This window comes from Natrix helvetica (genome assembly GCF_964273705.1).
Source record: "Natrix helvetica genome assembly, chromosome: 3".
Taxonomy (NCBI): Eukaryota; Metazoa; Chordata; class Lepidosauria; order Squamata; family Natricidae; genus Natrix; species Natrix helvetica.
Window position 1 is genome coordinate 41192450 of NC_138549.1, and position 13474 is coordinate 41205923.

A 13474-nucleotide genomic window follows, 5' to 3' on the forward strand; every position below is an offset into this window, starting at 1 on the left:
CCAGAAAAGGCATTGTTGGTCTGACATAGGAATGGAGAACAGAGGATAAGAGATGGGGAGAGGGAGAGGGTAGCTTGCAGGCTGGGTTTGAAAAGACACTAATGTTTACATTGCAGAGGTTAAATAGACAGATGAAACCACTTAAAAGACATGCCGTAAATGCAAGAATGAAACTTTTCCTGTAAATGAACTTAAAACATTGCCTTATAATCATAGGATGTTATTTAAGGGACAGAGAGGGAAGGGAAAAATGTGAACAAAATTCTGTTCACCCTGCTTTGCTACCCAGATAATTAGGGCTAAAGTATTTTCATTGCTTTAACACCCATAATGCAATGAGTGCCCCTGTGCTCCCCCTGCCCCCCACTCATGCATGTGCGTCCCCCTGCCCCAACGCATGCACGTACAATCCCTGCCCCCAGACATGTGTGCATGACCCCCTGCCTCTCATGCATGCATGCATGACCCCCTCATGCATGTGTGTCTCCTGCATGCGCCCCCCTCCCGCCCATGCATGGCAGAGACCCCAAAATCAGCTGGCTGGCAGGAGGCATGCATGCATGCACGGTGGAGCTGAGCTGGGGTGATGGCCCATATGCATGCAGAGAGGGCTCTGCGTGCCACCTGTGGCATGCATGCAATAGGTTTGCCATCATGGCCTTGTGGTCTTTGGGTCATTCCATGCCAAGTGGTCTGATTTCAGAAAAGTTCCCAGCTCAACAATCACAGATTTCAATGAAATTTGGTGTGGACACGCACGCACATCCCCAATGAACATTGGTAAAGTGTTACGTTTGCCGATGCAATCCTTGCAGAGATATAGTCATTTGTTTGACCCCATACCGCAGCCTTCTACAGTATGACCTTGAGGGTTCAGCAACTTTGAGACATAATATCTCTGGCAATATTTTGTTGAGAGAAACAAAACTGGTGATTACCTCTTATGCCAGCTACTGTGCTGCTAATTTCCATCTTTCTCCTTGCAGCATCATGCTTTCTTCAATTTCTTCCTTTGGAGTGTGTGTGTGTGTTTGTGTGTGTGTTTGTGTGTGTGTGTGTGTGTCAGTGGTAGGTTTCAAATTTTTTTAGAACCTCTTCTGTAGGTGTGGCCTGCTTTGTGGGAGTGGCTTGCCGGCCATGTGACCGGGTGGGAGTGGCTTGGCAGTCATGTAACTGGGTGGGCGTGGACAACTTGTAAAATGTGGTGAAACTCACTTAACAATGCTCTTGCTTAACAACCAAAATATTGGCTCAGAAACGCTGGCATTTGAAGCACACAAGTCTTAAAGCTGTCAAGTTACATGACACTTGCACCCCTAACCCTTTAGAAACCCCCCCCCCCCAGAGGTGTTCAAATTTGACAGCTTTAAGACTTGTGGACTTCAACTCCCAGAATTCCTCCTCTCGTTCTTCATCTTGATGATGTGTAGACGGGCAGGGGGAGGGAGCTGGAACCGGTTCTAAAAGGCACTGTAGATTTGTGGAACCTCTTCTATAGAAGTCAAATGTATGTGTGTGTGTGTGTGTGTGTGTGTGTGTATCTGTTGAACCTTTGAGGCAGAAACATTGACAGAATTAAATATATATATGTTCCAAAGGAAGAAATAGAAGAAAGCAGGATGCTGCAAGAAGAAAGATGGAAATTTAGCAGTGCAACAGCTGGGACAAGAGATCATCACCAGTTTGTGCCAATTGAGTCAAATTCGATAACTGTTAGCAAAGTTTCAAATGACAAAATTAACTTTGTGGCCAAACTATCCAATACTGTTGATCCAAATTTAAAATTGGCCGAGAATATTTCCTGGTTGTTACGTTGCCTGCATTTATGACAAAAAATGGTGGATAGGCAACATTGTAATTTTGATTGAACAAAATGATGCGTTGGTAACATTTATGCATCTGTGACTCCTCCTCATTTATTTTATTGGCCTGAAAGACAAGATGTTTGTTGGGTTCCAGAACCACATCTTATTTGCATGCTTCCAGCAGTTACATCATCAGTTCGACAGTATGAATTCCCAGAAGCGATGCTAAAGAATGTGGCACATAAATTCAATAATAAATAAGCGATTATTGAAATTTGGCACTTTATACAAACAATACAGACTTTGGCTTGGAACCATATAAGATACCCATTTTAGGCTTGGGGACTTAGGATAAGCTGCCCAATTGTCTGCTTGGGAACTGGACAGATATCCACACAAGGCTTTGGAACCTCAAGGGGGAAACCGAACTATAGGCTTGGGATCCTGAACCAAGGAACCCACCCGTGGCTGGTATTGGAGAGATATTGGGTGTGCCCCTATGGTGATGCGGTTGCTGGGTCAAGTGCCTGAACTGGTAGTGACAATGTCACTATGGACCAACACAATGTAATAGTAGTAATGATGTTGTGAAACAAGACCAAACAATAGTAGAATGAATATAATGTTGCCATAGCACCATCCTCAACTTTGTTCCTATTTTTAGGGCTTTATATGTCAGTGATGAAACACCAACCCTATTTTTTAGGGAGTTTGAAACATATTCTTTCTAATAAGGATGATTTAACAGAGTTTCCAGAAGGTCTTTTTTTTGCAAAAGTCGGCTGAAGATACCCTATTTTTGGCATTTTTACAAAAACCATCACCTTTACACTCAATTTGTGAACTTTTGGAAAGCAGTAGGAGAATGAAACTTTCTATTAGAAAACATTGTGTTGCTAAGTAATTATGCACAAAGTTTCACATTTTTCATACCTTTCCTTCCAAAAGATAAAAAAAGCTTTCATCATTTTCAGCCAACTTTGCTCCAACTTATCTAGATGGAGATCGCTCATGAGAATGTTTTTATTATTTTGTTTAACAAGTTGTAAAGATGGCCAAGTTTTGTTGCTGGAGATATTATGTCTCAAAGGTGCTGAACCCTCAGGGTCATACTTTAGAAAGCTGCGGTATGGGGGGGTCACACAAATGACTATCTGTCTGCAAGTATTGCATCGACAAATATAACACTTTACCAATGTTCATTGGGGACGTGTATGCATGTTTACACCAAATTTAATCGAAATCCATGATGGTCGAGCAGGGAGCCCCAGACCACTTGACATGGAATAACCCCTTTGTCAAAGGGACTGCAGGGATGGTTTGTGGTTCAGTGGAGAGAATAAAAAGCTGTAGAAATATATTCCTCTGTGTGCCTACTTGCTAGCCACCCACTCTTGAAAGAACATATTTTACATGCAATAAACTGCTTGCTGCTTCACTTCATGGCTCTGTCAAATTTCTGACTTGTGAGTGTGTTTCTCACACTATCAGTCTAGCAGAACATTGCAATATCCTCTGTGTCTGAAGCTCCACATGTGCCTTTTTTCACATGATGGCACTCGATAAAATCTCTTTCTCCCCATTGATGATTATATTTCAAATCTCACTTTAATTCAAGCTGTTCCTTGCTACCATTTTATATACATACTCAGGTATTTTAGTATTTCAAAATATTTTCTTAGGCAACCATATCAAAGATTTAATATTTGCAAGAAATCGGATATCAGTTTGGGCTCTAATATCCAAGATTCTTTGTTTGCCTGATACCTGAGATAAGATACTGAACAGAAACTTGGATAAATTAGTTTACCCATAGGTTGGTTTGCAGTGTACTGTAGAGCATAAGAAAGACAACCTTCATAGAAATATGCAAGAACAGTTAAATAGGCATTGAGGGTTACAATGTTTTTTTAAGTCCAAAGAAATAAGATAAGCGGCTCAGGCAGACATACCTTAATTCACTGGATATAAAGAAGGAAAAGTACAGCACATATTTGCAAAATGCCCAATCTTATTAAAAGTAGTTTTTGCTTTCCTGTCCTCCTAAAGTAATTTTGGGAAGAAAAATCTGGTCCAGTTCCAAGCCAGGAGAAAGACACTAGAAATAAAATGGAGGTTGATTGGAAACAAGGACTTCAGTGATGGAAACATGTTTCTGGGGTGGCTGCAGTGGTGGGATTCAGCCAGTTCACACCTATTCGGGAAAATCGGTTGTTAACTTTCTAAGCCATTCAGACAACCAGTTGTTGGAAGAAATCTTGTTTTGTTTTTTCCACTTTACAGGACTAATCCTGTACAGAAGGCAGGAAGGAAACATTCTGATGTTGTTTCTAGCCTAATTTTTATTGCCCTGCTTACAGAAGCTGACTCTCTGGTTAACCCTTATTACATTGTAGCAGCTAAGGCGAAGCACCCATCAACCTGAGTTACGTTGAATTGGCCACGCCCACATGGTCACATGACTACCGAGCCACGCCTATCCAACTGGTCATTAGGGCAGAGAACCAGTTGTGAAATTATTTGAATCCCACCACTGGGTGGCTGACAAATTGGCTGAATGAGTGGATGGATCTTTATAGGTTTCTGGAGTTTTGTGTTTGAGATGTTCCAGCAGATGTTGGATAGCCATCTGTCTGAAACGGTATAGGGTTTCCTGCCTAGGCAGGGGGTTGGACTAGAAGACCTCAAAGGTACCTTCCAACTCTGCTATTGTATTGTATTGTATTGTATGGGTAGTAGGTTGTGCGGCATAGTGAGCTGTGTGTCTTTTGCTATTCTAATGGTGGTGGGTAAATCTTATTTTGTCCAAAAGGTCATGTCTTGTTCTTAGAGTTTAGGTGGGAGTATGTACATTTTTAGTCTGATCAACTGAAGCCAAAGTTTTGTTTGTGAATTGATTGGCTCAATCTTTCTTAATAGGCATAAAACACCCATCTCTAAAAACTTCAGGCATCTGCTGGAGGCTGTTGGGGGCTGCTTTCTGCCTTTGTTAAGATTTTTCTCCATTTCTCCTTTGGGCAAATATAATGTTCTGCCTCTCTTAATATTAAGAATAAAGAATATTTTAATCTGGGGAGTGGGGGGTTCCTACATATTTAACTGTGAAAAGAATACCAACAGGTTTTTATCTGAATAAGGTAAGTGGTTCAGGCAGACACATTCACTGGAATATAAAAAGGGAAAAGTACAGCAGATATTTGCTGGATATTATTATATCCAACCTCAAGAAAAATAATTTTTGCCTTCCTGCCTTCCTAAGATATTGAATTCTGAGAGGAATACCAATAGGTTTTTATCTGACTTTTAAAAAATCTGTCTACTAATCCTTGTTTAACTGTTGTCATTTAGCAACTGTTTGCTCCTATATTGGTCATGAAAAAGCAACTTTATGACCAATGCTCACATTTATAACCTTTGTAAGTCTGTATAGCAGGGATGTCAAACTCAAGGCCCAGGACCTGGATCTGGCTTGCGGGGTGCTTAGATCAGGCCTGTGAGGCTGCCCTGGAAACAGTGAAGGACTGGCCCACGGTGCCTCTGCCAGAGAAAATGGAGCTCAGGAGGGCTGTGTTACAGGAGGCCATCGCAACCAAAAATGGAGTTCGGGAGCCCGTCTTTGCTGGCAGAGTGCTTGGGCTACCACAGGTGCTCCTGACACAAATGATGTCAAGCTGGCCATGCCCCCCCACCCCACCCAAGGTCAAACACAACCATGATGTGACCCACAATGACATCGAGTTTGATACCCCTGTTGTACAGCACAGGAAAGCTGAAGTTAGAGCATAAGTGCAATTATGATTTCACTTATTGATTGTTTTCCTTAACAGCCAGGTTGCCAGTCCCAATTGTACTTGCTAAATGAAGCATACATGTATGTTCCAAATTAATAACTGAATAAAACTCTTGCTTATTGACAAGGAAAAGTATACAGAAAGTATTACATGTTTGACTGAGAAGGTCAAATTTGTTCAGCCATTCAGCTGTTGAAATACAGTATAGGTAAAGGTAAAGGTTCCTCTCACACATATGTGCTGGTCGTTCAAACAAACAAACAAACAAACAAACAAACAAACATGTGCTAGTCATTCCTGACTCTAGGGGGCAGTGCTCATCTCCATTTCAAAGCCAAAGAGCCAGCGCTGTCCGAAGATGTCTCCGTGGTCATGTGACCTGCCGCTGTTACCTTCCCACCAAAGGTGATTTCTATTTTTCTACTTGCACTTTTGCAAGCTTTCAAACTGCTAAGTTGGCAGAAGTTGGGATAAGTAACAGGAACTCAGTCCGTTACATGGCGCTAGGGATTCGAACCGCCAAACAGCTGACCTTTCTCATTGACAAGCTCAGCGTCTTAACCACTGAGCCACCGTGTCCCACTGAAATACAGTATAATGTACCTTAATTATCTAGTAAACATATCTACCCTAAATATATTCTATCTCACGATAGCCCACACATTCTGTACATTCACCTAGGATGGTTGTCTTAACTTGGGTGATAATCTTCTAAATTTTTCATAGGTTAATCTTGTCATCTTCCTCTTATTTCCTGGGCCAAAGATTTGGTCAGTTACCTTAGGTCTATGTAATTTTTTAAATAAAAAAATTAACATATAACAGTTTACCTCATAATTGTCCTAATATATCCAGTGCCTATGCTGGGTTATGGTTGTGTGTGTGTGTGTGTGAGAGAGAGAGAGAGAGTGAGAGAGAGAGAGAGATTTCTGTTAGATATTAGCATATATCGAGGCAAGTCTCCTCTCTGGTCCGCTGCTACAGCGGGAAACAGGTATCGTTCTGATTGGTCGAGGGGCGTACCCGATCCCTATAAAAGGGGAACCCTCCGACCACAGAGCAAGCTGGATCACTATTACTACTAATAAAGAGCTGTTAAGTCACTTCGTGTCCGCAGTCTGTTCTCTCGTTGCCCAGATCTAACATTGGCGACGAGGATGGGATCGAGAGACAGATAGGACGAAGAACGCTACCTCCAGAATCTCCGGATTTGATCCAGCCTAGGAATTCGGCAGAAATTCGGGCAGCCATCTCAGGTCACCGCAGCGCGGCAAATTCAAACGAGAGAAGATGGCGATGCACACTCCCCCCGCTCCATTCGACCCAGCGAACGACGAATGGGAAGCCTTCATGATATGTTTCGAGTGTTTTCTCGAAGCGAACGAATACACGGGGATCACCGACGCCCGGAAGAAAAACATCTTCCTCGGCTACTGCGGAAAAGAAGTCTTCAACACGGCCAGAGACCTCACCGCGCCTACTCCAATACAGGCAGTATCGTGGACGGCGTTGCAACAGGCTCTGCAAACTCATTACGCGCCAAAACCTTCCCGCCATGTTTGCCGCAAGGAATTCAACACGCGGAACCAGAAGGCGGGAGAATCCATCAATCAATATGTTGCAGCCCTGCGTAAAGCAGCAACTCACTGCGAGTTCAGGGATCTAGACGAGCACATCTTAGCGCAGCTCATCTGTGGGTTAAGAGACATTTCACTACAAAAGAAGCTGTTGGCAAACCCGAATTTAACCCTACAGATAGCGCTAAACGAAGCAAGAGCGTCAGAGTCAGCAGAGAAATCATCGGTAACCATACAACGAGGTTTCAGCGTAAACCAGCCAGCACCAAGGCAGACCAGAGTGCACTACGAGGACACAAGCCCCGACTACGAGGATCCCGAGTTCGAGGACAGTCACCTGATGCAGAGCAGTCACTTGAGGCCTGGGGTGAGACCCGGATCCCGTTTGCCGCCCTGCGCAAGCTGCGGACGGAATCACCCCAGGTCTACTTGTAGGTTCAGGAACGTTGTTTGTTCGCACTGCAACAAACTTGGGCACATCGCACGAGTGTGCCGGAGCGGAGTCCCTGCCTCCCGGCAGCCACCCATGTACCGCCAACAGAAGCCCAACCCAGGGGCTTGGCGAAATCAAAAAGGGCGCCCAGAGAAAAATCCACAAGTGTTTACCCAGAGAGAAAGTTCCCAAAGAGCTGAGCGAGCGTATCCCCAGAGAGATTACTCACAAGGAACTGAGTGAGCGTATCCCCAGAGAGACTACACGCAAAGAGCTGAGAGAGCGTTCTATCAAGACGCTCAACGAGAGTATTTTCAGGATATAGATGGTGAGATAGAGTTGACCCAGAGAGAGGAGTTGCGAACGTATCTCACCACGATAAATCAGGTCCGCCCCAAGCGGCCCAAAAGGCTGAGAGTCACAGTCCTCTTGGAGGGCTCACCTTGCGAGCTAGAAGTTGACACAGGATCAACCCTGACGATCATTTCATGGGCATCCATGAAACAGGCTATCCCTAGCCTCAGAAAGAGCCAACTACGCGCTCCAGACGTCCTGCTACGAGACTACCAGGGGAACCAAGTCCCCATCGTGGGCCAAGGCACATTCCAGATCCGTTTCAAGGACATCGTAGCCCAGCTGCCCGTGACCATCGCCAGCGCGCCATTACAGAACCTTCTGGGGCTTGATTGGTTTGAAGCCCTGGGGTTAGAAGTCACCGGAATCAACGCCGTGGAAAACAGCAGCGCTGAACAGATTTTTAAGGAGTTCGAGGATGTGTTCAGCCCCGGTCTTGGTAAGTATGTGGGTAAACCAATATCATTCAATTTAGACCCCAAAGTGGCGCCAATCCGACTTAAACCGAGACGAGTGCCTTTTGCACTCCGCCCAAAAATAGATAAGGAAATAGATAAGTTAGTGGAGCAAGGAATCCTTGAGCCGGTGGATCACGCGCGCTGGGAAACACCCATCGTGACCCCAGTCAAACCAGACGGGTCAGTCCGCATCTGCGCGGACTATAAATGCACAATTAATGTCGCACTACAACAGAGCGCATATCCTGTGCCTGTAGTACAGCACTTATTGCACTCGTTGGGGCCAGGAAAGGTATTTGCTAAATTAGACATGGCACAAGCTTACCAGCAACTGCCAATTGATAGCGCCACAGCGGAGGCCCAAACTATAGTGACGCATAGAGGAGCATTCAAATGCAACCGGCTACAATTCGGTGTGAGTATTACCCCAGGATTGTTCCAGAGCGTCATGGAACGACTTTTGCAAGGGATACCGGGAGTCGTCCCCTATTTTGACGACATCTTGGTGTCCGCTGCAAACGAGGAGCAATTAAATAAAAGAGTCAGAACTGTTTTGGCCAGAATCAGAGAAAAGGGTCTCCGCCTCAAAAAGGAAAAATGCCAAATTAACGTGCCTAGCGTAGAATTCCTGGGTTATAGAATCGATGGTCAGGGAATACACCCCACTTCAAAGAAAATTAAGGCGATCCAGGACGCCCCCACACCACGGAATCAGACCGAGTTGCAGGCCTTCCTCGGACTACTTAACTTCTACAGCGTTTTTCTGAGGCAGAAGGCGACTGTTGCTGAGCCACTACACCATCTACTCCAGAGGAACGCACCATGGAAATGGGGACGATCCGAAGCTGCAGCTTTCGCCGGAGTAAAGCGCCTGCTCATCACTGACTCACTGCTTGTCCAATACAGCCAGACCGTACCGCTGGTATTGACCTGCGACGCATCACCCTTCGGAGTTGGAGCAGTCCTCAGCCACAGGATGCCCGACGGAAAAGAAGCACCCATCGCCTTCTACTCCAGGACTCTTTCATCGGCCGAAAGGAATTACAGCCAAATGGACAGGGAAGCGCTGGCTGCTGTAGCTGGAGTAAAACATTTCCACGAATACCTCTACGGCCGCGATTTTGAACTAATTACGGATCACAAACTGCTGTTGGGACTTTTGGCGGGAAACCGCCCCACTCCGGTCTCCCTTTCTCCACGCATGACCAGGTGGACTGTTTTCCTGGCTGCGTACTCATACAAATTGATTCATCGACCGGGCTCCACTCTCGGACACGCAGACGCACTCAGCCGTTGCCCATTACCTGACATTCTGCCAGACCCCACTCCAGAAGTACCGGTATTGCTCATTGACTGTTTGGACTCTGGACCGGTTTCTTCATACGACGTTGCAAGGTTCTCCTCTAAAGACAATTTAATAAAGCAAGTTCAAACTTGGGTTTGGAGGGGGTGGCCGAAGGGAAACGTGGGCCCGGAATTCAAAGTGTTTTGGTCAAAATGGGACAAACTCTCAGTGTTACAAGGTTGCTTATTGTGGGGGGATCGAGTTGTTATTCTGTATGCTTTACGTAGGAATGTATTAGATGCTTTACATGTGGGTCATCCGGGGATTGTTAGGATGAAGGCGTTAGCAAGAAGTTACGTTTGGTGGCCAAACATGGACAAAGAAATAGAGGAGTGGGTGGCCACTTGCGACCCATGCCAGGAATCGAGACCAGCACCCCCAGAAGCGCCCGCCACAGAATGGGAGAAACCTAAAGCACCCTGGTCGCGAATACACATCGACTTCGCAGGGCCATTCCTAGGTCAGACTTTCCTTATAGTTGTGGATGCATACTCAAAATGGCTAGAAGTAGTCCTAATGACTTCAACCATGGCAGAGGCAGTCATTAAGGTTCTACGGCGACTTTTCGCCACCCATGGCCTGCCCAACCTCCTGGTCTCCGATAACGGGCCCCAGTTCACGGCCATGCAATTTGAGACATATCTAGCAGGTCAGGGAATTCGGCATGCCCTCGTCGCGCCATTCCACTCGGCATCAAATGGACAAGCGGAGAGAATGGTGCGATTCGCAAAAGAGGCCCTCGCTAGGATGGGTCCAGGTGATTGGCAAACACGCATTGACCATTACCTCTTAATTCAGCATATTACCCCTAGCGCAACGACGGGTAGGAGCCCCGCTGAACTACTCATGGGCCGCCGTTTACGGTCTCACCTGGACCGTCTTCACCCAAATTACTCTGCCACAGCTCCCCCAGACTCCACAAGCAAAATTCGGTCTTTTAGCATAGGGGATTCCGTATACACCCACAACTATGCAGGGGGAACATTGTGGATGCCGGCAAAGATCATTGGCATCACGGGTCCACGATCGTATCTGCTGGAGCTGGAAGATGGGCGGAACTGGAAAAGGCACATCGATCAACTTCGGGGTCGCCTAGCACACTCAGACCTTCGAAACGAAGACGAGATTTTCCTGCCTACAGAAAGTCAGCCACGCGAGAGCCCCATCATAGAAAACTACGACACCTGCGAACCGAGCTCGGAACAAGAAAGCAAGCACGAAGCAGAGCAACCCCCAGACAATGCAACCGAGCAGACTCCGGAACGCCCCAGCTACGAGGGCACGAAACCTTCAGAACGTGGAATAGGAAAAGCATCCGATCCTGCAACCACTTCTGACCAACCAGAACTACGGCGCTCCTCCCGAGTAAGGCAACCCCCAACATACCTAAAAGACTATGTTACCTACCGCAACGTTCCGTCTAGGAGGGGAGGGGTGTTAGATATTAGCATATATCGAGGCAAGTCTCCTCTCTGGTCCGCTGCTACAGCGGGAAACAGGTATCGTTCTGATTGGTCAAGGGGCGTACCCGATCCTATAAAAGGGGAACCCTCCGACCACAGAGCAAGCTGGATCACTATTACTACTAATAAAGAGCTGTTAAGTCACTTCGTGTCCGCAGTCTGTTCTCTCGTTGTCCAGATCTAACAATTTCTTTTTAGCTGTAATTAATGCCTAGATTAAGAAAATTGTTATTTATGTTATTTAGATACTGATTTAAATGTAGCTATATTTTTCTGCTGGATGACTGTATTTTTGTAAACACTAGGCTGCTTTGGGGGGAGTTTTAAAGAGAACAATGACAATAAGGATTTTTCTTTTGCAATTAGACTTCTCCATGTGGCTGTGACATTTTTGCAGGACCAGAATGCAAATAAGGCTGCTGTGATAATGGTATCTCATTTGCATTCAAAAGGATAGATGTGGCTATTTTAGTCTTTCTCTTTAGCCTTGCCTGGAGGATCAGAGACATTTATGCTGCAGTTAAACAATTTACCTTTGGCATAATTAACCTATTTGAGAATAGAGGTATTCTTTTAAAAGGCTGGAAAGCTTGTTTGGCTTCGATTTGAAGAGTAGGAAGGAAAACATTTTCAGATGCCTAGAGGAAGAAAAGTAATTTTGAACTGAAATAAAATCCTTTGTATAAGTGTTGAATTAAGTAGACAGGTAATAGATCCTAGACTGATATTACAACACTCACTTTACAGGAACGTAGAGAGCAAAGTATGTCTCGGGAATGCTGCCAACACCCCCCTCCTTCCCCTGTTAATCCCACTTAAAGTGCTAAGCAAACAATTTGCTTTGTAGCAAGATACAAACCATTGTTACAATGGAAGGAACAAGTCTGAAGAGAGTCTCAGTCATCCAGGTCATGGTTGTCCCAAAGGTCCTTTTTCAGGAGGCAACTAGACTTCAAAAGAAAAAACAAGAAAGTCCAGTTGCCTCCTGAAATAGAATCTTTGGAATGGAAGGAACAGATAAAATTTGCTTTGTAAAATATAGCAATTCTGAAATGTCCCACAGAAATACAAGAATATTTTGAACTGACCTTGCTACTCTTTGTTGAAATATCGAATTGTCAGCTGAAGCAAATTTATTATTTAAAATTCCTTGGATTGATGCTAGGAGAGAGAGAGAGTGAGTGGTAGCTTGTAAACCAGCTGAAGCTATCTCAATACTTCCCCAATTCTCTGAAGAAGTTTCTGGTTTATAGTTGTCTTCAACCTCAAAGGCAGCAAATCTACTAGAAGAAATAGTTTGATACATAGAACACATCATTTAAATTATTTAAATACTTTAGCTCCAGATAATCCTGGAACTAATTTAAAATAAATTAGTACAACTAATTTACAACTTTGTAATCATCATCTGTATTCTGTTAAGCACATTATGCAAGCTATGAAACTTCCTTAAGGCAACTGCACATGATGATCTTTTTCTTGACTGATCATTTTCCAAATTTCTGCATCGCTTTTGAAATTTGCCTTAATTTTATAATCGGGGTCGGTCTAGGTGTTTCTCTCCACAATGAAGTAACCAAATAATTCTTTACACCAGGGGTGTCAAACTCAATTTCTCTGAGGACCACATCAGGGTTGTAATTTCAACTCAGGGGGCCAGGATGGGCGTGGCCAGATCGCCATCACTTGTGTTGCAGGTGCCCAAGGTGGCTGAGTGCTCTGCCAGTGAAAATGGGCTCCCGAGCCCCATTTTCGACTGCAACGGCCTCCTACACTCTCTGTCAGGAAAAACTGAGCTTGTTTTCGCTGGCAGAGACACCGCTGGTCGGTCCTTGGCTGTTTCCAAGGTGGCCTCATGGGCCAAATCTAAGCACCCCGCAGGCCAGATCCAGCCCCCAGACCTTGAGTTTGATACCCCTGCTTTACACTGAAGATGCATAGTACATTAAAATAAACAAAGTATTTTGATATAAGCATCAGAAATTACTATAGACATTCCCCTTATCTTTCACATTAAATATAAAATAATAAGTTACAAAAATTGTGGATCCCTTCTGACAACCTGAATCTGCTGCCTTCAATGTATGTCTAAATTTGATTCCTTGGTAAAAGCATTCTGGTTAACAGTTGGTCTCTTGTCTAGCAATAAGCATGAAATGAATTTATCACCATTGTTGGACTGCATTTATAAGATAAATGCATTGCGTATATACTTTATTGGTATTTGTTCCCATTGCTTATTCATATC

General features: G+C 44.7%; 1 protein-coding gene across 1 annotated transcript in view; it reads left to right on the plus strand.

The window, feature by feature from the left end:
* The window catches only part of LOC309389125 (uncharacterized protein), an 811977-nt gene that overhangs the window by 144775 nt on the left and 653728 nt on the right, over positions 1 to 13474 (plus strand). The gene's annotated exons all lie outside the window — the stretch shown is intronic.